Source organism: Hemitrygon akajei, chromosome 5 (genome assembly GCF_048418815.1).
Source record: "Hemitrygon akajei chromosome 5, sHemAka1.3, whole genome shotgun sequence".
Lineage (NCBI taxonomy): Eukaryota > Metazoa > Chordata > Chondrichthyes > Myliobatiformes > Dasyatidae > Hemitrygon > Hemitrygon akajei.
In genome coordinates this window covers 190,093,288-190,117,472 of record NC_133128.1, presented here as the reverse complement: position 1 = coordinate 190,117,472, position 24,185 = coordinate 190,093,288, and the positions used below count along the sequence as shown (strand labels likewise).

Below are 24,185 nucleotides of genomic sequence, written 5' to 3'. Positions count from 1 at the left end.
CTTCTCTGTCTCTGGATGGTGCTATGTAGAGGATGTTCAGAGTTATCCATAATTGACCGTAGCCTACTCAGCGCCCTTCGCTCAGCTACCGATGCTAAACTCTCCAGTACTTTGCCCACGACAGAGCCCGCCTTCCTTACCAGCTTATTAAGACATGAGGCGTCCCTCTTCTTAATGCTTCCTCCCCAACACGCCACCACAAAGAAGAGGGCGCTCTCCACAACTGACCTATAGAACATCTTCAGCATCTCACTACAGACAATGAGACCCTAGAAAGCATGAATTGCTTTCAGTGTCTTGGGAGCCACCTCTCAATCAAGGCAGGCATTAGTAATGTAATTCACCGTTCCTTTAAGTGTTAAGTGTATTAGAAAATCAAGACCAAAAGCCAGGGCCAAAGCTTTGGCCTTTGGGCAGATGTAATTTCTGCTCTCCTGTATGGTTATAAGATAAGAACTACCTCTAGGAGGTACCTCAAAACTGAACAAATAATGCTATCTCTGAAAAATTCTCCACAGACAGGTTCAGTGAACAAACATCAACATACTCTTGCAGATGAACAATCTGAACATAGAGGCCTTGATGACACTGGTTTGGCTTTAATCTGCCACAGTGCTTTCATTACTAATGTCAAACTCCTAAAGCACAAAACAGAAATTGTTGGAAACAATTCAAGTAGCATTTGCCAGAGAGAAATAGACTCAACATTTCAGGCCAAAGACTTTTTGTCATTAGTGGAAAAGTGAGAAAACACGTATGTTTTAAATTGCAAAGAGGGACAAGGTGGAGAGAACAGAGGGAATAAAAGTTAGCAGTTTTAAATGGCATAACGGGAAGTAACTAGAATGCGTGGTAAAAAGATTTAAAAAGTATATGTAATGATGTTTAGTGGGAATTTCCTGCAGAAAATGTGACAAAAAGTCTGAAAAGCTATGAATGAAACTAGTTGAATCATGCTCAATCTCAAGGAGCTCCTGAGAATTGTTTATAACTGACACAATTCCTTGTTGATTCTTCCAAAGAATGAATGATCAGAATTCTGCTCTATCCTTTGCAAGATGACACTGAAATAACTTTGCATATAATCATCGGTACACTCTTAGAAGGCCACTTTTGAGTGGTTAGGACACCTTGTCCTGAGTCTTTCAAGTCCTTCTGATTATTCTCATTAGGCTGTCTTGTAAAAACATGACATTGAGGCACGACTGCGCAGGCTCGTGGACATCAGCGAGTTAAACTAGCTTTATAGAGCGGGTATTAAAGTAGAGGGAGTCAGAGTAGGAGGGCTTTGGCTGAACAGGGCTTCGGCAATAACGGATCAAGGTGAGGTAAGTTACTTGTGAAGAATAGGAATAGGAATGGTATGGCCGGTATTCTGTACTGGGTGTCAGATGCGGGATGTCCGGGAGACTCCTAGCCTCCCGGATGGCCACATCTGCACCAGCTGTAGCTCCTTAGGGACTGGGTTTGGGAACTGGAGCTGCAGTTCGATTACCTTTGTCTGGTCAGGGAATGTGAGGAGGTGATAGAGAGGAGCTTTAGGCAAGTAGTCACATTTGGGCCCTCGGGAGACAGATAAGTGGGTAACAGTCAGGAGGGGGAAGGGCAAGGGTCAGATACTGGGGAGTACCCCGTGGCTGTACCCCTTAACAATAAGTACTCCTGTTTGAGTCCTGGTGGGGGAGGACTACCTACCTGGGGGAAGCAACAGTGGCCGCGCCTCTGGCACAGAGTCTGGCCCTGTGGCTCAGAAAGGTAGGGAAAGGAAGAGGAAGGCTCTAACTATAGGGGACTCTATAGTTAGGGGATCAGAAAGGCAATTCTCTGGACGCAGAAAAGAATCACGGATGGTAGTTTGCCTCCCATGTGCCAGGGTCTGGGATGTTTCTGATCAGGTCTACGATATCCTGAAGTGGGAAGGTGAACAGCCAGAGGTCGTGGTACATATTGGTACCAGTGACATAGGTAGGCAAAGGAAGGAGGTCCTGAAAACAGACTACAGGGAGTTAGGAAGGAAGTTGAGAAGCAGGACCATAAAGGTAGTAATCTCAGGATTACAGCCTGTGCCACATGACATTGAGCAGAGGAATAGAGTGAGGTGGAGGATAAATGTGTGCCTGAGGGGGCAGGAATTCAGATTTCTGGATTATTGGGACATCTTTTGGGGCAGGCGTGACCTGTACAAAAAGGACAGGTTGCACTTGAATCCAAGGGGATTCACTAAGGAGGACATAAATAATCTTCCAGAAATAGTAGGGGACCGAAGGTCTACTGGGTTGGAGGAATTGAGGGAAAACATGTTAGTAGGGAAGTGGTGTTAGGTAAATTGAAGGGATTAAAGGCAGATAAATCCCCAGGGCCAGATGGTCTGCATCCCAGAGTGCTTAAGGAAGTAGCCCAAGAAATAGTGGATGCATTAGTGATAATTTTTCACAACTCTTTAGATTCTGGATTAGTTCCTGAGGATTGGAGGGTGGCTAATGTAACCCCACTTTTTAAAAAAGGAGGGAGAGAGAAACCAGGTCTGGTTAGCCTGACATCGGTGGTAGGGAAAATGCTAGAGTCAGTTATCAAAGCTGTGATAACAGCACATTTGGAAAGCGGTGAAATCATCGGACAAAGTCAGCATGGATTTGTGAAAGGAAAATCATGTCTGATGAATCTTATAGAATTTTTTGAAGATGTAACTAGTAGAGTGGATAGGGAAGAGCCAGTGGATGTGGTATATTTAGATTTTCAAAAGGCTTTTGACAAGGTCCCACACAGGAGATTAGTGTGCAAACTTAAAGCACACGGTATTGGGGGTACGGTATTGATGTGGATAGAAAATTGGTTGACAGACAGGAAGCAAAGAGTGGGTGTAAACGGGACCTTTTCAGAATGGCAGGCAGTGACTAGTGGGGTACCGCAAGGCTCAGTGCTGGGACCCCAGTTGTTTACAATATATATTAATGATTTAGACGAGGGAATTAAATGCAGCATCTCCAAGTTTGCGGATGACACAAAGCTGGGTAGCGGTGTTGGCTGTGAGGAGGATGCTAAGAGGATGCAGGGTGACTGGGATAGGCTAGGTGAGTGGGCAAATTCATGGCAGATGCAATTTAATGTGGATAAATGTGAGGTTATCCACTTTGGTTGCAAGAACAGGAAAACAAATTATTATCTGAACAGTGGCCGATTAGGAAAAGGGGAGGTGCAATGAGACCTGGGTGTCATTGTACACCAGTCATTGAAAGTGGGCATGCAGGTACAGCAGGTGGTGAAAAAGGCAAATGGTATGTTGGCATTCATAGCAAGAGGATTCGAGTACAGGAGCAGGGAGGTTCTACTGCAGTTGTACAAGGCCTTGGTGAGACCACACCTGGAGTATTGTGTCCAGTTTTGGTCCCCTAATCGGAGGAAAGACATTCTTGCCATAGAGGGAGTACAGAGAAGGTTCACCAGATTGATTCCTGAGATGGCAGGACTTTCATATGAAGAAAGACTGGATCGACTAGGCTTATACTCACTGGAATTTAGAAGATTGAGGGGGGATCTTATTGAAACGTATAAAATTCTAAAGGGATTGGACAGGCTAGATGCAGGAAGATTGTTCCCGATGTTGAGGAAGTCCAGAAGGAGGGGTCACAGTTTAAGGATAAAGGGGAAGCCTTTTAGGACCGAGATGAGGAGAAACTTCTTGATACAGAGAGTGATGAATCTGTGGAATTCTCTGCCATAGGAAACAGTTGAGGCCAGTTCATTGGCTATATTTAAGAGGGAGTTAGATATGGCCCTTGTGGCTAAAGGGATCGGTGGGGTATGGAGAGAAGGCAGGTACAGGGTTCTGAGTTGGATGATTAGCCATGATCATACTGAATGGCGGTGCAGGCTCAAAAGGTAGAATGGCCTACTCCTGCACCTATTTTCTATGTTTCTATGTAAGGGGGACCAACATCCTGGCAGGGAGGTTTCCTAAGGCTATCGGGGAGAGTTTAAACTAGAATTGCTGCGAGGTGGGAACTGAACTGAAGAGATGGAAAAAGGCTTACAAATGTAGACAGTGTGAGAGGGAGGATGGGCAGGTGATAGAGAAGGAAAACACTCAGACTGATGGTTGAGATATGTCTATTTTAATGCAAGGAGTAACATAGAACATAAAAATCCTACAGCACAATACAGGCTCTTTGATCCTGAGAGGGGGATTTATAAGCATTTGGAGAGGTATAATTTGATTAGGAATAGTCAGCATGGCTTTGTGAACAGCAGGTCATAGATAGATAGATAGATACTTTATTCATCCCCATGGGGAAATTCAACTTTTTTTCCAATGTCCCATACACTTGTTGTAGCAAAACTAATTACATACAATACTTAACTCAGTAAAAATATGATATGCATCTAAATCACTATCTCAAAAAGCATTAATAATAGCTTTTAAAAAGTTCTTAAGTCCTGGCGGTAGAATTGTAAAGCCTAATGGCATTGGGGAGTATTGACCTCTTCATCCTGTCTGAGGAGCATTGCATCGATAGTAACCTGTCGCTGAAACTGCTTCTCTGTCTCTGGATGGTGCTATGTAGAGGATGTTCAGAGTTATCCATAATTGACCGTAGCCTACTCAGCGCCCTTCACTCAGCTACCGATGCTAAACTCTCCAGTACTTTGCCCACGACAGAGCCCGCCTTCCTTACCAGCTTATTAAGACGTGAGGCGTCCCTCTTCTTAATGCTTCCTCCCCAACACGCCACCACAAAGAAGAGGGCGCTCTCCACAACTGACCTATAGAACATCTTCAGCATCTCACTACAGACATTGAATGACGCCATCCTTCTTAGGAAGTACAGTCGACTCTGTGCCTTCCTGCACAAGGCATCTGTGTTGGCAGTCCAGTCTAGCTTCTCGTCTAACTGTACTCCCAGATACTTGTAGGTCTTAACCTGCTCCACACATTCTCCATTAATGATCACTGGCTCCATATGAGGCCTAGATCTCCTAAAGTCCACCACCATCTCCTTGATCTTGGTGATATTGAGACGCAGGTAGTTTGAGTTGCACCATATCACAAAGTCCTGTATCAGTTTCCTATACTCCTCCTCCTGTCCATTCCTGACACACCCCACTATGGCCGTGTCATCAGCGAACTTCTGCACATGGCAGGACTCCGAGTTATATTGGAAGTCTGATGTGTACAGGGTGAACAGGACCTTATGCCTTATGACCTTGAATGAATTTTTTGAGGATGTGACTAAACACATTGATGATGGTAGATCATTAGATGCAGTGTATATGGATTTCAGCAAGGCATTTGATAAGGTACCCCATGCAAGGCTTATTGAGAAAGTAAGGAGGCATGGGATCCAAGGGGACCTTGCTTTGTGGATCCAGAATTGGCTTGCCCACAGAAGGCAAAGAGTGGTTGTAGACGGGTCATATTCTGCATGGAGGTTGGTGACCAGTGTTGTGCCTCAGGGATCTGTTCTGGGACCCTTTCTCTTTGTGATTTTTATAAATGACGTGGTTGAGGAAGTGGAGGGACTGGTTAGTGAATTTGCTGATATCACAAAGGTTGGGGATGTTGTGGTTAGTGTGGAGGGCTGTCAGAGTTTACAGCAGGACATCAATAGGATGCAGAACTGGGCTGAGAAGTGGCAGATGGAGTTCAACCCAGAAAGTGTGAGGTGGTTCATTTTGGTAGGTGAAATATGATGGTAGAATATAGTATCAATGGTAAGACTCTTGCCAGTGTGGAGGATCAGAGGGATCTTGGGGTCCGTGTCCATTAGGACAATCAAAGCTGCTGCACGGGCTGACCGTGTGGTTAAGAAGGTGTATTGGCCTTCATCAACCGTGGGATTGAGTTTAGGAGCTGAGAGGTAATGTTGCAGTGATATAGGACCCTGGTCAGACCCCACTTGGAGTACTGTGCTCAATTCTTGTCGCCTCACTATAGGAAGGATGTGGAAGTCATAGAAAGGGTGCAGAGGAGAATTACAAGGATGTTGCCTAGATTGGGGAGCATGCCTTATGAGAATAGGTTGACTGAACTTGGCCTTTTCTCCTTGGAGCGACAGGGGATGAGAGGTGTTCTGATAGAGGTGTATGAGATAACGAAAGGCATTGATCGTGTGGATAGTCGAGGCTTTTTCCCAGGGCTGAAATGGCTAACATTGAAGGCCACAGTTTTAAGGTGCTTGGAAGTAGGTACCAAGAGGATATCAGGGGTAAGTTGTTTACGCAGAGAGTGGTACATAGAACATAGAACATAGAATAGTACAGCACATTACAGGCCCTTCAGCCCACAATGTTGTGCCGACCCTCAAACCCTGCCTCCCATATAATCCCCCACCTTAAATTCCTCCATATACCTGTCTAGTAGTCCCTTAAACTTCACTAGTGTATCTGTCTCCACCTCTGACTCAGGCAGTGCATTCCACGCACCAACCACTCTCTGAGTGAAAAACCTTCCTCTAATATCCTCCTTGAACTTCCCTCCCCTTATCTTAAAGCCATGTCCTCTTGTACTGAGCAGTGGTGCCCTGGAGAAGAGGCGTTGGCTGTCCACTCTGTCTATTCCTCTTAATATCTTGTACACCTCCATCATGTCTCCTCTCATCCTCCTTCTCTCCAAAGAGTAAAGCCCTAGCTCCCTTAATCTCTGATCATAATCCATACTCTCTAAACCAGGCAGCATCCTGGTAAATCTCCTCTGTACCCTTTCCAATGCTTCCACATCCTTCCTATAGTGAGGCGACCAGAACTGGACACAATACTCCAAGTGTGGCCTAACCAGAGTTTTATAGAGCTGCATCATTACATCGCGCCTCTTAAACTCTGTCCCTCGACTTATGAAAGCTAACACCCCATAAGCTTTCTTAACTACCCTATCTACCTGTGAGGCAACTTTCAGGGATCTGTGGACATGTACCCCCAGATCCCTCTGCTCCTCCACACTACCAAGTGGTGAGTGCGTGGAATGGGCTGTCGGCGACTGTGGTGGAGGCAGATACAATAGGGTCTTTTAAGGGATTCCTGGATGGCTACATGGAGCTCAGAAAAATAGAGGACTATGGGTAACCCTAGGTAATTTCTAAAGTAAGTACATGTTCAGCACAGCATTGTGGGCCGAAGGGCCTGTATTGTGCTTTAGGTGGTCTATGTTTCTATATTTCCGAAATGTATATAAATTTGTTAAAGTAATTATGTAGCATTGCCAACTGACTGATATGATGACTAAAGGTTGCAAATTCAATTTAAAAGGTCGTGAAAAAACATTTGTACTGGAAGTTTAATGAGATTATTCACTGAGCAAACAGTGCTGTAATTGATCGTTATAAATAAAATTCCAGTTTTGATGAGATATGAGAAGATCCATTTGAATATATACAGTGCCTTGTAAAAGTATTCAGTCCCCAACCCTTTGTTCACATAAATGAGTAATACAACCAGGAACTTTGATCAATTTAACTGTGATTTTTTTTAAAATTTGTGTATCCATTGCTCTTTTTTTCACGGTAGGGCCCAAAAACAGGGAAATTGTAACACATGAAAATCTAAAAGTTCAAAAACTGTTCAAAAGTATTCATCCCCCTTAGCTCAGTACTTAGTTGAACCATCTCTAGCAGCTATTACAGCCAGTAGTCTTTTTGGATAAGTCTCTATTAGCTTTGCACAGCATGCTGGAGCAAGATTTGCCCATTCCTCCTTGCAAAATGTCTCAATCTATGCCAGGTTAGTTGGGGAGTGGTGGTGGACTGGAATCTTTAGGTCTTGCCATAGATGTTCAATCAGGTTGTCAGGGCCACTCAAGAACATCAATTTTCTTCATTTGAAGCCATTCCATGGTTGCTCTGTCAGTCTGCGGAAAGATGAACTTCCTCCACGGTTTAAGCTTTCTGGCAATGGCAAGCAGGTTTTTATCCAGGATCTCTCTGCATTTAGTAGCATTCATCTTCCCATCAATCCTGACCAGATTTCCAGTCCCTGCTGCTGAAAAGCATCCCATAGCATGGTGCTACGTCCACCATACTTTATGGTGGAGATGGTGTTACCTGGCTGATGTGGAGAACTAGATTTACACCACATGTACTGCTTAGTGTTGAGACCAAAAAGTTGCACTTTAGTCTCATCAGACCACAAGATTTTTCCACATCTTTACAGTATTTTCTAAGTGATGCTCTCCAAAGTCTGTATGGACAAGTATATGTTCTTTTTTAAAGCTAGGGCTTCTTCCTTGCCATTCTTCCATAAATATCTTTTTTGTGCAAGGCCTTAAAGATTGTGGAGCTATGATCTTCATCTCCAATTTGAGCCAGTGACTTCTGCAGCTCACAGTAGCTCTTTTACAAGTGCCGTTCTTCTCCAGAGACTAATTTTAGACTCATCGTCTCACCTAGTCAGTGTGGCTGTGGTTTCATATTTTTTCCACTTTTCACGATGGACTACACTGAGCTCTGAGGTATGTTCAGTGCCTTTGAGATTGTCTTATACCCTTCCCCAGATTTGTGCTTCTCTATTATCATTTCAATGACTTATCTTGAATTCTCCTTTTGTCTTAATTTTGGTTAGGTCTGTTGAAAATCTACCATATTGTCGGACCTTACAGAGAGAGTTAATTATTCTTATGAATTCATAGAAAACAGGTGATCCTTCAATTTTCTTCATCAACAAATTGCTTCAGTTGGTAAGGTAATACTGTCGTGGTTTTTCGTGCTTTTCAAATGACCAGGAGACGCAGAAAATTCTTCAAGAAGGGTTAAACTTTAATTTGCAAATCAAAGCTGAGACAGTCATTGAGCTGGTTGCTGACTGCCTCCCGATTTTCGGACCCAGCCGCTTTTTAAAGCAAACCTGGTTTAGCTACATTAACATATCCAAGCGGTGCATATCACAGTAGTCTGACTATATAGTTTTAATTACACAGCAGACAACTTGTCTCCTACATAGCTTTAGTTACACAGCCGACAAGTTCAAAGCAAAATATCTCTTAGCTACTTTTTATTAACACCTATTGTCTCTACATTCAATTGGATACATGCAGAGCCCATAGCAAACTTCAGAGCTGACTACCTCTGATTAGCATATATTAACACATAATTGTAAATAATGCAAGTTTAGCACATAGCCAACTTCAAAGCTGGCGACCGCTCCCAGCCACCTCTCCCTAGCATATACCAACACACCATAGTTTTTAGCATTAAGTTTTATACTCCATAATATTTTATACTCCAATAATACTGAATATTTAATTGAGAAAAATTAGTGTAGTAATTACAAAGGGGATGAATACTTATTCAGCCTCACAATTTTGGTTTTTAATTTTAATTAAATTCTTGACAGGTTTTGGAATTTTTCTTATGATTTTCATGAGGCACAATGTTTTGTAGATTAGGTAAAAAAATCCTCTAATATATATTTTAAGTTTAAAAAATTAGTAAAATGTGAAAATAGTTGTGGGGGCTGTACTTTTTCAAAAAATTGTACATTACTGCTTTGATATATTTGCCAAAGGTTATGAGATAGATATAGTTATTATTAATATTTATTGATCTTTAACTACACCCAATTAGACTGGTTGTCGCAATTGTGTAGTCCCAAATACATGCAATTAGTGTGCTGTGTGGCCAATAGTTCTTTAATTCATCTGTTAGAATAATCTTTTTTAAAAGTTATTTCTTTATTAAAATCACCGACAAGACTTGAATTTCTACACTTCCAGTTAGTTAAGGTGACAGTTAAGGAGATCACATTAAAACCCATTGAATAGTGAGAGGCCTTGATGGAGTGGATGTGGAGAGTATGTTTCTTATGGTGGGAGAGTCGAAGACCAGAGGACACAGCCTCAGAATTGAGGGATGTCCTTTTAGAATGGTGATGGGAGGAATTACTTTAGCTAGAGAGTAGTGAATCTGTGGAATTTGTTTCCACAGGCAGCTGTGGAGGTCAAGCCATTGGGTATATTTAAGACAGAGGTCGATAAATTCTTAATTGGTCAGGGCATGAAGGGATATGGGGAGAAGGCAGGAGATTGGGGCTGAGAGGGTAAGTGCATCAGCCATGATGAAATGGTGAAGGAGACTCGATGTGCCAGTTGGCCTAATTCTGCTTCTATATCTTATCAGTCTCCTGACTTATGCTTTGGTAAAAGTAGAAAGGATTTGGGAAACCAAGAGTTAAATAGGCTGTTATGTTGCTGTTGTGCAAATCATCGGTTAGTCCACAATTGGAACATTCTGTACAGTTCCGATCACCACATTATAAGAAGAATGTGATTAAGTTAGAGAGGACGCAGAAAAGGTTCACAGAAATGTTGAATGGACTGGATGTGAGGAGTGATTGAATAGGCTAGGACTGTTTTCATTGGAACAAAGATGGCTGCGAGGTGATTTTATAGAAGTTTATAAAATTATGAGGTTAGACAGTCACAGTCTACTTCTCAAGATCAGAGAGTTTGAAAATAGAGGGCAGAGGTGTTAGGTGAGAGGGAAAGGCTTAAATGAACCTGAGGGGCTGTTTTTTTTACACAGAGGGTGGAGGTATACAGAATGAATTGGCAGAGGTTGCTGTAGTACAATTACAAAATTTAAAAGACATTTGGACAGGGACATTGAAAGGAAAGTTTTACAGGGAATTCAAGTTAATGAAGGTAAATGGGAGGCATCTTGGTTAGCATGGACATTGAGCCAATGGGCCTGTTTCTGAGGCATCCAACTCTCTCTGATATCACTCACGAGAATAATCAGACTGACCTTTTCTTGTAGCTGGCTCAATTAAATTTCTGATCAATAGTGACTGCACGTTATTCATCTTGGGAATTTGCTGAAGGTAATGCTATAACAGTTTCTGACACTCTGACTATGACAATATTGCCAGCTACTACTTCCTGTATTGCTGCCAAATTTTAAAAAATTGTTAAGCACCATAGTTGGAGAGGACAGATTCTTGCTATACATGTACTCATTTATTGATTCAGCTTGGAATATTGCACATATTTTACAGAAAGTAGATGTCAACTGCCTCATTTTCTGAAGTGTTGTAAAGGATATTGATTATTATAAATAAAATCTTCTGACATCAAGATTCAAAGTAAACATTATCAAAGTACAAATATATGACCATATTAAACGGTGAAATTCATTGTCTTGTGGGAAAAGTCAATAAATCCATAGAATAATAACCATAACAGAATCAATGAAAGACCACACCAACTTGGGTGTTAACCAGTGTACAAAAAACAACAAATTGCACAAGTACAAAAAGAAAGAAAGAATAATATTAAGGTTCAGTGCTCCCCAAATTCCATCAGTATGTGGACTTTGCAACGAGGGGGGAGAACGCATTGGACCTGGTTTACACAAACATTTCGGACGCGTACCGGGCAGAGCCCCGCCCCAACCTCGGATACTCAGAACACATCTCTGTTATGCTAATCCCAGCATACAGACCGCTCGCCAGGCGCTCCAGACCAGTTCAGAAGCAGGTGAAAACCTGGCCAGCAGGAGCCATCTCTGCTCTTCAAGACTGCTTTGAGCACACAGACTGGCACATGTTCAGGGAGGCTGCAACCGATGGCGACTCTACCAACTTAGGGGAGTACACAGCATCAGTGACCAGCTACATCAGCAAGTGCATTGATGAAGTTACTCTGTCCAAAACCATCACTATACGTGCCAACCAGAAGCCATGGATGACCGCAGAGGTGCGTGCACTGCTGAGGTCCTGCGACTCCGCCTTCAGAGCAGGCGACAAGGCAGCTTTAACAACAGCAAGGGCCAAACTGTCCCGAGCCATCGGAGGGGCAAAGCGTGCACACGCCCAGCTAATCCACAGCCACTTCCAGGTCAGCGGCGACACGTGGCGCACGTGGAAGGGCATTCAGGACATAACCAATTACAAGACAACATCACCTGACTGTGCAGGTGATGCCTCCCTTCCAAATGCGCTGAATAACTTCTATGCCCGGTTTGAGGCGGAAAATGACATGGCGGCGAGGAAGTCCACCCCTCCTACAAATGACCAGGTTCTGTGTCTCTCCGTGGCCAACGTGAGAAGAACCCTGTGCAGGGTCAACCCACGGAAGGCTGCTGAACCAGACAACATCCCTGTTAGAGTGCTCAGAGGATGTGCAGACCAGCTAGCAGATGTTCTCACTGACATCTTCAACATCTCCCTGAGCAGCGCCACCATTCCAACGTGTTTCAAGGCCGCCACCATCGTCCCCGTGCTGAAGAAGTCTTCAGTGTCCTGCCTAAATGACTACTGTCCCATTGCACCCACATCCATCATCATGAAGTGTTTCGAGAGGCTCGTCATGAGGCATATCAAGACCCTGCTGCCCCCCTCACTGGACCCCCTGCAGTTTGCGTATCATCCCAACTGCTCAACAGATGACGCCATTGCCACCACCCTCCACCTGGCCCTAACCCACCTGGACAAAAAAGACACATACGTTCGGATGCTGTTCATAGACTTCAGTTCAGCATTCAACACAATCATCCCTCAGAAACTGATTGGAAAGCTGAGCCTACTGGGCCTGAACACCTCCCTCTGCAACTGGATCCTAGACTTCCTGACTGGGAGACCTCAGTCAGTCTGGATCGGGAGCAGCATCTCCAACACCATCACACTGAGCACGGGGGCTCCCCAGGGTTGCGTGCTCAGTCCACTGCTGTTCACTCTGCTGACCCATGACTGTGCTGCAACACACAGCTCGAACCATATCATCAAGTTCACCGATGACACCACCGTGGTGGGTCTCATCAGCAAGAACGACAAGTCAGCTTACAGAGAGGAGGTGCAGCGGCTAACGGACTGGTGCAGAGCCAACAACCTGTCTCTTAATGTGAACAAAACAAAAGAGATGGTTGTTGACTTCAGGAGGGCATGGAGCGACCACTCCCCGCTGAACATTGACGGCTCCTCGGTAGAGATCGTAAGGAGCACCAAATTTCTTGGTGTTCACCTGATGGAGAATCTCACCTGGTCCCTCAACACCAGCTCCATAGCAAAGAAAGCCCAGCAGCATCTCTACTTTTTGCAAAGGCCGAGGAAAGTCCATCTCCCCCCCCCCCCCCACCCCCATCCTCATCACATTCTACAGGGGTTGTATTGAGAGCGTCCTGAGCAACTGCATCACTGCCTGGTTCGGAAATTGTACCATCTTGGATCGCGAGACCCTGCAGCGGATAGTGAGGTCAGCTGAGAAGATCATCTTCCTGCCATCACGGACGTTTACACTACACACTGCATCCGCAAAGGAAACAGGATTATGAAGGACCCCACGCACCCCTCATCCAATCTCTTCTCCCTCCTGCTGTCTGGGAAAAGGCTCTGAAGCATTCGGGCTCTCACGACCAGACTATATAACAGTTTCTTCCCCCAAGCTATCAGACTCCTCAATACCCGAAGCATGGACTGACACCTTTCCCTACTGTCCTGTTTATTATTTATTGTAATGCCGGTACTGTTTTTGTGCACTTTATGCAGTCCAGTGTAGGTCTGTAGTCTAGTATAGCTTTCTCTGTTTTTTTTATTACGTAGTTCAGTCTAGTTTTTTGTACTGTGTCATGTAAACCATGGTCCTGGAAAACGTTGTCTCATTTTTACTATGCTCTGTACCAGCAGTTATGGTCGAAATGACAATAAAAGTTGACTTGACTTGACTTGATATTAAATAAACAATAAATATCAGGTACATGAGATGAAAATTCCTTGAAAGTGAGTGCATAGATTGTGGGAACATTTCAATGATTGGGCAAGTCAAGTTGAGTGAAGTTATTCCCTTTGGTTCAAGCGCCTGAAGGTTGAGGGGTAATAACTGTTCCTGAACCTAGTGGTGTGAGTTTTAAGACTCCTGTGCCTTCTTCCTGATGACAGCAGCGAGAAGAAAGCATGGGCTAGAAGGTTCGGGTCCCTAATGATGATGCTGCTTTCTTACGACAGCATTTCATACAGAGGTGCTCAGTGGTGGGGAGGGATTTACCCATGATGGACTGGACTGAGTTGTAACCACTATGATGAGGACTAGCTCGTGGACCTCTGATTTCCTTTTACTGAAGTCAATAATCAGCTCCTTGGTCTTGCTGACATTGAGTAAGAGGTTGTTGTAATGGCAACACTTAGCCAGATTTTCACATTTTGCAGAGCAGAATTTTGTTAAAAATGGTTGACCCTAGGACACTGCTCAAAGTGCAGCATGATATAGGGGCAGTATGAAGACCTTTTATCTGAATGCACTCTACTTTCATAAAAGGTCAATAGATAGATTTTAAATTCCTATCAAAGATATACTCCATTGGAAAATCAAGATAATCCATCTGTGGTATCAAATTCAAAGTAAATACATGGAATGGTGCAGGTTAGTTGGAGTCCAGAAAACTGATAACATTTTAAAACCAACAAAAGATGACTACCAAAATAGAGGGAGAAAATAGATTATGAAGTAAGTTAGCAAGAAATGTGGAAATGAGCAAAAAGACTATATAAATAGGAAGAAAGTAACTAATATAAATTTTATTCCCTCAGAGAATCAAAATCAAAAACAGATTTAATATCACTGGCACATCATGAAACTTGTTAACTTAGTGGCAGCAGTACAATGTAATACATGATAAATATAGAAAAATACTGTGAATTGCAGTAAGTATATATATGTGTATATTAACTAGTTAAATTAATTAAGTAGTGCAGAAACAGAAATAAAAAAAGTAGTGAGGTCGTGTTCAGTGGTTCAGGAAGAAGCTGTTTCTGAATCACTGAGTGTGTACCTCCTTCCTGATGATAACAATGAGATGAGGGCATGTCCTAGGTGGTGGGGGTCCTTGATGATGAATGCACTTTTTTGAGACACTGCTCCTTGAAGATGTCTTAGATACTACGGAGGCTAGTACCCATGGTTAAGCTGACTAATGTTACAGTTCTCTAGCTTACTGCGATCCTCTGCAGTAGCCGCCGCACCCCCTCCCCATACCAGGTGGTAATGTAGCCAGTTAGAGTGCTCTCCACAATACATCTATAGAAACTTCTGAGTGTTTTAGGTGACAAACCAAATCTCCTCAAACTCCTAATGAAATATAGCAGCTGTCTTGCCTTCTTTATAGCTGCATCAATATGTTGGGACCAGGTTAGGTCCTCAGATATTAACACCCAGGAACTTGAAATTGCTCACTCTCTTCACCTCTGATGGCTCTATGAGGATTGGTGGGTGTTCCCTCGTCTTACCCTTTTGAAGTTCATGATCAGAATTCAAAATCAGGTTTATTATCACTGGCATTTGTTGTGAAATTTGTTAACTTAGCCCTTTGGTCTTACTAACGTTGAGTGCAAGGTTTTTGCTGTGACACCTTTCAACTAGCTGGTATATCTTGCACCTGTATGCCCTCTCATCACCATCTGAAATTCTGCCAACAGGGGTTGTATCATCAATAAGTTTATAGCTGGCATTTGAGCTATAAACCTAGCCACACAGTCATGGGTGTATAACCTTAGAGCAGTGGGCTAAGCATGTATCTCTGAGGTGTGCCAGTATTACCAATCTGCAAAGATTGTGGTCTTCTGATGAGGAAGTCGAGGATCCCAGTTTCAGAGAGAGATACAGAGGTCCAGGTTCTGTAGCTATTCGTCAGGACTGTAAGAATCTGATGTTGAACTCTGATCTATAGTCAATAAACACCATCCTGACATTGGTATTTGTATTCTCCTCGTGATCCAAGGCCGTGTGGAGAGCCATTGAAATCGCGTCTGCTTTAGATCTATTATGGTGATAGGCAAATAGCAGTGGGTCCAGCATCTGAACATGTGGGATTTGAAAATAGAAAATCTGTACTCATGATAGAAAGCACAATGAAAATCCAGCGGAAACTGAGAGGGGAGAATGAAAAAAAAATTAACTATCACTTAGGAAAAGGTACTAGGCATTCTTGATGTGACTAAATTCTAACAAGTCCTCTGGTTATATACTAGTTAGTACCTTAAATTTTGTTGATATTTTCACCAAATATAAGTGATGATTAGCAGCAAGTATCCGGGTAAAGAGTGTGAATAAAGATAGTTATTGTATTTAAATGGAGAAGGCAGATGATAGGGAACAACATAACAATTTGGGGAGGTGGAACTCTGAGGAAACTTGGTCAAGTTTTAATTTCTTAATTATCTATTATCTATTGTATTTCTTTAAATATCTTGAGTTCATATATTAAACACCCTATCTAAATGCATGGCTTAAAAACAGCTAGTGGAACAGAAAGTTGTGTGACAAGAGATGTAGAATTCTAAGTGCACCATGTGGATTATGAAAGTCCCAAAGGGTGTAGAAACTTCCTGTCTGATTAAATCCCTTAATGTGTGTGCTATGCAAGTATGCACTATGAATAAGAAAATCTAGATGACATTATGAATTCTGTCTTCAACACACACACCATCCTGGCATAGATTGTTATTGAATTTTTTCCATCTCTTGTTCAACATGGTAAAATTCCACAAATGATGCTGAGGTTTTGAAAGAAATTTTAAATGTCTTCCAGCCATTGAAGAGGCACTAGATGACTGGAGGAACTGAAGCCATCAATTCCATTATCCAAATCATTGACAAATAATGTGAAAAGTAGTGGTCCCAGTACTGACCCCTTAGAAACACCACTAGTCACCGACAGCCAACCAGAAAAGGCCTCTTTTATTCCCACTTGCTGCCTCCTGCCTGTCAGTATCCATGCCAGTATCCTTTCTGTAACACCATAGGATTTTATCTTATTAAGCAGCCTTCTGAAAATCAAAGTAAATGACCTTCACTGCCTCTCCTTTGTCTACCCTGATTGTTACTTCATTGAAGAACTCTTTAACGGATTTGTCAATTGTTCATGTTGAGCCAGGTTGCAATGTTTGCTGCATTTCATCTGAGCTAAACAAATGGATCTGGAGTACAAATGTTTGCACCTTGCTCCTAATATCACTGATGTACTAAATATACTGGACGGTGCCATTCCAAACACAACTCCAGACACAGTGAATTTAGTACCAACAGGCTGAAATTCTGTTTTATCGTTACATACTGCTTTTTAATTTCATTTTTCTCAGCACAGTTATTGTATGATTTCTATCCTTTTGATTTAATTCAAATATTTTTATTTGAGTTATTGAACTTCCTTTGTATAGCATATTCCAGTTTCCTAAATGAAATATAACTAGTGTTATAACCTCGGCCCCCTCCTTTGTGAGAATCGCAAGAGCCCTAGTCAAGGGGGGGTCAACTGACCCAAGAGGGGAAGAGACGTGCTGAATAGACACAGGAAATGGGAGAGAGAGAGAGAGAGAGACGTGTGGAAGACCACGTTCTCCCGAGAAGCAGAATAAAGGCGACATTGACTATTGTCTCATGGAGACCACGTGAAAAGCCCTTGGGCAAAGTGGGCTGGTTGAGAGAGAGATCGCATCACCTGCAACCTGATTGACACCTGCGATCCCGTGAAGAAGTATAAAGGAGGGTCTGAGGGGGGGAAACCCTCAGACACACCCAGGAGACACCAAGGAAGCACAATACCGATTCCCGTGGGAGCGGGAAGGCATTTTGAAGGAAGCCACGTGCGTCAGATTCCAAATTTTGAATCTGTGGCTAGAACCAACGGAAGACTGCTTTTAAATAACAACGGGGAAGCCTGCTCCCCCGATTCCAAGGATTTGCTCTGTAAAGACAACGGGCAAGGGTTTATCCTTTCTCAACCATCTCTCTCTCTCCACAACGTGAAACCCCAGCGGTTCCCAAAAGGGAAAAGCCTGCAAACTTCTGAGTGACTCTTTATATTTCAATTGGACTCAATATTATCCCCTAGACAACTATAGAGCTTATTTCTGATTGATTATTATTACACTGGTGTTTTAGATTGAGTTTTGACGATGTATATGATCTGAATGTTTTGTATTAACCATACGTTTGTGCCCCTTTTTGAATAAAACGTTTGAAAATAGTAGCATCTGACTCAGCTGATCCCGCTATCTTTGCTGGTAAGTTACCTGGTTATGAGGTTACGTAACACTAGTAAGATTGGCAATAATTACTCATCCCTAGTTGTCTTAATTGATAATAAAAATGACGAAATAATGAAATATATCATATTTCATTTATGTCAAATATGCCTGACTTGAAGATGCAGAGATGAGTAGAGTGTTCTGGACCTTGATCTTCCTAGTTGCAGAGGTTATGCCTTCAATATGGCATGATATATATATATAGGAGTTAAAAAATAAATCCATTGATTTTTTTTTAAAGAAGTTTCTATATCTTGAAATGTACCAAAGTCATGTTTATGTTATGTATACATCTGGGTTGACCATGGATGTTGCGTCCTGGAGTCTAGGTATGCAAAGCCAGGACAGTACAATATGGAGAACAAGTTGTAGCCCATGTAGCAAGCTGCTCTCTCCTTGCAGCTGATGAACCCAAAAGAACCCAAAGAAATGATTGGGGAAGAGGAGGTTGGCTCACAAATAGAGAAAGCTTGTAGACAGTGCGAGAGGGAGGATTGACAGGAGATAGAGAAGGGATATGCTCAGATTGAAGGTTTGAGATGCGTCTACTTTAACTACTATACTATATTTTTGTCTATTATTTTTGTTCCCTTGAAGGTATATTTTTAACCTTTCGAAGTGAATTTTTTGTTTAATATCAAGATAATGGTTTTTTGCAAAGTATTGGTTTTGTTTAAGATGGCGTTATTGTTTCTTTCGTCTTCTTCCTATAATGCATCGCTTATCATAGTTTAAATACTTCTTGATTTGTTTGGGTTATAACCCGATTTATAAACTTTTAGTGATTATACTCCCTTTTTCTTTACAACTCAGCATATTAAGAAGCGTAGTTTTTAGTACTGTGATCATAATTCTTAAAGTTCGGGTGGTTTTTTTTATATATCCTTTAAACACGGAGTGGTCTGCTGCTGATATGGGGGTAGAGTTAGTCTCATTTTTTCTTTTTTCTAGCCATATTTTGGCTTTTTTTCTTTTTCATGTGGGGGTGGGGGTTGGTCTGTTTTCCTTTTTAATTTTTCTCTTATCAATTTGTTTTAGTTTTTTTACTTGGGCTGTTCTTGAACTACAAATATGTCTACGATGTCGTCACTTCTGGGTCCGCTCTTTATTTTTGTTCCTCTTCCGGGTGCATGAGTTTATAACATGGTTAACCCTTTATATACCAAAGGGATGACTTTAGAAACATGGCTCAAACCATTAACTTTGTGTCTTGGAATACTAATGGATTAAACCATCCGATTAAATGAAAGAAGATTTTCAAAGTATTCCAAAGACTTAATGCTCATATCATTTTTGTACAAGAAACTCATGTGAGGAAGGAGGACAAATATCGCTTTTTTAGGTCTTGGTGGGTCAACAGTATCATTCGAATTCGAATGCCAAAGTTAAGGGAGTTTCAATTTTTATTGACTCCTCTATTGCATTTGTTCAACATGATATCCTTTCGGATCCGAATGGTAGATTTTTGTTAATTACGGGTTTACTCGGTAATAAAAAGGTTGCTATGGTTAATGTTTATGCCCCGAATGTGGATTGTCCTGATTTCTTTAAGTCCTTATTTACTTCTTTACCTAATTTAAATGATTATAAGTTAATAATGGGTGGTGACTTTAATTGTTGTCTAATTCCTTTGATGGACAAATCTACACCTATTCAGACTCTACCCAATAAGTCGGCCACTTGTATTAACTCCTTTTTGACTGATAATGGAGTTTTTGATATTTGGAGATTTCGACATCCTAATGACAAAGAGTTTTCTTTTTTCTCACATGTTTATCACTCCTATTCGAGAATTGATTATTTTTTTATTGACTCTTGTTTTATTCCATCGGTAATTGGTTGTAATTATGATATTATAGCTATTTCCGACCATGCGCCATTAAAACTTTCTATTAATTTTACGGATACAGCTTTAAGCGCTAGACAATGGCGATTTGACTCTACCTTATTGCAAGAGCCGGACTTTATTAAATTTATGAAGGAACAGATCGATTTCTTCTTTTCAACTAATTCCACGGAGGATATCTCTTGCGGAATACTTTGGGACACTTTTAAAGTGTATATACGTGGACAGATTATCTCTTATTCTGCTGGTCTGAGAAAACGCATTAAGAAGGAAACTCTTTTATTGGTTGATAAAATTAAAGAGATTGACAAGAAATATTCGACTACTCCTAGCAAGGAGCTTTACAAACAAAGGGTTGAACTTCAAATGGAACATAGTTTATTACTCACATCTCCGATTGAAAATCAATTAATGAAAACCAGATCTGATTTTTATATACTTAGTGATAAATCGGGAAAACTGTTAGCTAGTCAGCTGAAGAATGTTTCAGTTAAACGTCAAATCACTATGGTTCGTCAGCAGAACGGGGATTTGACAGTTAACCATGATGAGATAAATAAGTCTTTTCAAGACTTTTATACCTCCCTGTATCAATCTGAATTCCCTCAGGATCATAATACCATGTGTGATTTTCTTGGGAAATTGAATTTTCCAAAACTATCATCTGATGATCTTTCAGTAATAGATACTCCGTTTACGGATGCGGAAATTAAAGGGGTCATTTCCTCAATGAATTCTGGGAAAGCACCAGGTCCAGATGGGTACACAGTAGAATTTTTTAAATGTTTTTCTGCTACTCTATCTCCTTGGCTATGCAAGGTTTTTGAAGAAGCAATTAGATTGGGGAATTTGCCTCAATCTTTTTATAGAGCTTCCATTTCCTTAATACTGAAGAAAGATAAAGACCCTACTGATTGTGCATCTTATAGACCAATATCTTTATTGAATGTGGATTCTAAGATTTTTTCCAAGTTACTGGCTTCCAGGCTGGAGAAGGTACTACCCCAAATTATTTCGGAAGACCAAACCGGTTTTATTAAAAATCGCTATTCCTTTTTCAATGTTAGGAGATTATTGAATATTGTTTATACCCCTTCACACAATACTTCAGAATGTGTTATTTCATTAGATGCGGAGAAAGCATTTGATAGAGTTGAATGGCCTTACTTATTTTATGTGCTGGAGAAGTTTAATTTCAGTCCGACCTTTATTTCTTGGATTAAACTGATATATCAAACTCCAGTAGCCTCGGTGTTTACTAATAATCAAAGATCTCCATTTTTTCGTTTATTTCGGGGCACTAGACAAGGTTGTCCTCTTAGTCCATTACTATTTAACATCGCTTTAGAACCTTTGGCAATTGCCATCAGAGAATCACAGGATATTTTGGGTATTAATCGTGGAACAGATATTCATAAGGTATCTTTATATGCAGATGATTTATTATTATTCATCTCTAACCCTGAGAAATCTATTCCAGCAGTCTTATCATTGTTGGCTCAATTTAGTGAGTTTTCTGGGTATAAGTTAAATCTTAATAAGAGTGAATTGTTTCCTTTGAATAGACAGGTCCCAAACTATGGTATTTTACTGTTTAAATTAGTTAAAGACTCTTTTACTTACTTAGGGATTAAAATTACAAAAAACCATAAAGAATTATTTAGGTTTAATTTTCTACCCTTAATTGATCAGATTAAAGGCTTGTTTACTAAGTGGTCACCATTATCTTTGTCTCTGATAGGTAGGATTAATGCTATTAAGATGGTTATTTTTATATATTTTTCAAGCGGTACCAATTTTTATTCCGAAATCCTTTTTTACTAATGTTGATTCAAAAATTTCCTCATATATATGGCAGAATAAAAATCCCAGGTTAGGTAAAATATACTTACAGAAGACAAGGAAGGATGGTGGGTTGGCATTACCCAATTTCAGATTTTACTATTGGGCAGTTAATATTAGATATTTGATATGTTGGTTGAAAGAATGGGATGGTCCTTTTGGCCCTTATTGGGTGAGTTTGGAAACTAAATCGGTATCTGCTTATGCTCTGGGTTCTATTTTAGGGACATCTCTCCCTTTTGCTCTTTCTAAATTGCCGAATCGAATCGACAACCCGATAGTTAAATATACCTTACGTATATGGTTTCAATTTCGGAAATTTTTCGGGTTGACTCAATTCGTGTTAAATAGTCCTATTGTATCTAATTGTTTTTTCCACCCCCCAATTATAGATCAAGCTTTTTTGGCTTGGAAAACTAAGGGATTATTAAGATTTTCTGACTTATTTTTGGACAACTGTTTTATGTCTTTTGAGCAATTAGCAAATAAATATAATTTGCCTAGATTTCATTTTTTTAGATACTTACAGGTTAGGCATTTTTTAAGTACGGTACTTCCTTCATTCCCAAATTTTGTGTCTTCAGATATTTTGGAGAGTTTGTTTGAATTAAACCCTTTTCAAAAAGGGCTTATATCAAAACTTTATAATATAATTATGAAGATATGTTCAGTGCCCTTTGATAAGACCAAAAATGATTGGGAAAGAGAGCTTAATCTTATTATTCCTATTGAGAATTGGGATAGAATTCTTCAATTAGTTAATACATCATCTATATGTGCCAAACATTCATTAATACAATTTAAGGTTGTGCATAGGGCCCATATGTCCAAGGATAAATTAGCTCATTTTTATTCTCATATAAACCCTATTTGTGACAGATGTCAATCAGAAATCGTGCCTTTAACTCATATGTTTTGGTCATGTCCGATTTTGGAAAAATATTGGAAAGATATTTTTGATATTATTTCGGCGGTATTGAACATTGATTTACAACCCCATCCTATTACCGCAATTTTTGGTTTACCGATGATGGGCTCACTTCACTTATCTCCTTCCGCCTGTCGAATGATTGCTTTTCTCACTTTGATGGCTAGAAGATCTATTTTGTTGAATTGGAAGGAAATTAATCCTCCCACGGTATTTCATTGGCTTTCTCAAACTATGTTATGTCTAAATTTAGAAAAAATTAGAAGTGCTGTATTTGATACTTCTATTAAATTTGAAAAGATATGGAGACCATTTATTCAATATTTTCATATGATGTAATGGCCCTGTACCAGGCTTATTGGTTTTTTCAGCTTTAATCGTATGTATGTTGAGAGGATCGGAGTTGACGACATTGATGTTTATGTATGCTTGTGAGATACTATGAACAGCCCTTTTTTTTCTTTTTCTCTTTTTTTTCTCTTTTTTTTTAGTTTTTTTTAGTTTTTTCTTCCTTTTTTGTTTTTTTTCTTAGATATTAGATTAGTAGATTAGTTAACTTTCATATATAGATTTATTTTTTTTTCTCTTTTTTTAATATTATATATTATGGAATATCTAGACTTACCTTGTTCATATATATACTATATGGTTTATGTTTTGGGAAAGCTTACTTATACTGTATTCATTGTTTATGTATTCCTTCATGTGTAATGGGAGTTTATATGTTTGTAATCCATTATTAATATTTTAATTGTATTTTGTTCATAATATTTTTAATACTAATAAAAAGATTAAAAGAGAGATGCGTCTACTTTAACACAAGAAGTGTTGTGAACAAAGCGGATGAGCTTAGTGCGTGGTTCAGTATTTGGACATATGAAGTGGTGGTCATTATAGAAACTTGGATGGTTCAGGGACAGGAATGGTTATTTCAAGTGTTTCAGAAAGGACGGGGAGGGAGGCAAAAGAGGTGGGGGCATAGCACTGTTGATCAGAGAATGTCACAACTGCAGAAAAGGTGGACGCCATGGAGGGATTGTCTACGGAGTCTCTGTGGGTGGAGATTAGAAACAGGAAGGGGTCAGTAACTTTACTAGGTGTTTTTTATAGGCTGCACAATAGTAACAGAGATATCGAGGAGCAGATAGGAAAACAGATCCTGGAAAGGTGTAATAATAACAGAGGTGCCTTGATGAGAGATTTTAATTTCCCAAATATTGATTGGTATCTCCCTAAAGCAAGGGGATTAGATGGGGTGGAGTTTGTCAGGTGTGTTCAGGAAGGTTTCTTCTTTTTTTAATATATTTTTATTCAGGTTTTAAGATAATTACATAGAATGAATAGAATAAAAGAGTATAATATCAGCCCTCCCCCCTCCCCTTACCCTTCTCCCCTTAACATCCCCATCTGAAAAAAAGAAAAAAAGAGAAAAAGAAAGAAGAAAGAAAGAAAGATTGCCTGGATATCGGAAGATCCCCACATGCTCCATGGAATTCAAAATAACTTTAATATATATATTTATTTATTTCCCCAAATGGCTGATAACTTTATCTTCAAAGGGCCTATATATTT

At 40.5% G+C, this 24,185-nt stretch overlaps 1 protein-coding gene across 1 annotated transcript in view; it reads left to right on the top strand.

Moving 5' to 3' along the window:
- The window catches only part of cfap221 (cilia and flagella associated protein 221), a 212,724-nt gene that overhangs the window by 9,763 nt on the left and 178,776 nt on the right, over positions 1 to 24,185 (top strand). Inside the window, exon 2 of the mRNA XM_073047564.1 lies at positions 8,548 to 8,621. The gene's annotated coding sequence lies outside the window, so the exon portion shown is untranslated. The remainder of the gene's footprint in view (positions 1 to 8,547; positions 8,622 to 24,185) is intronic.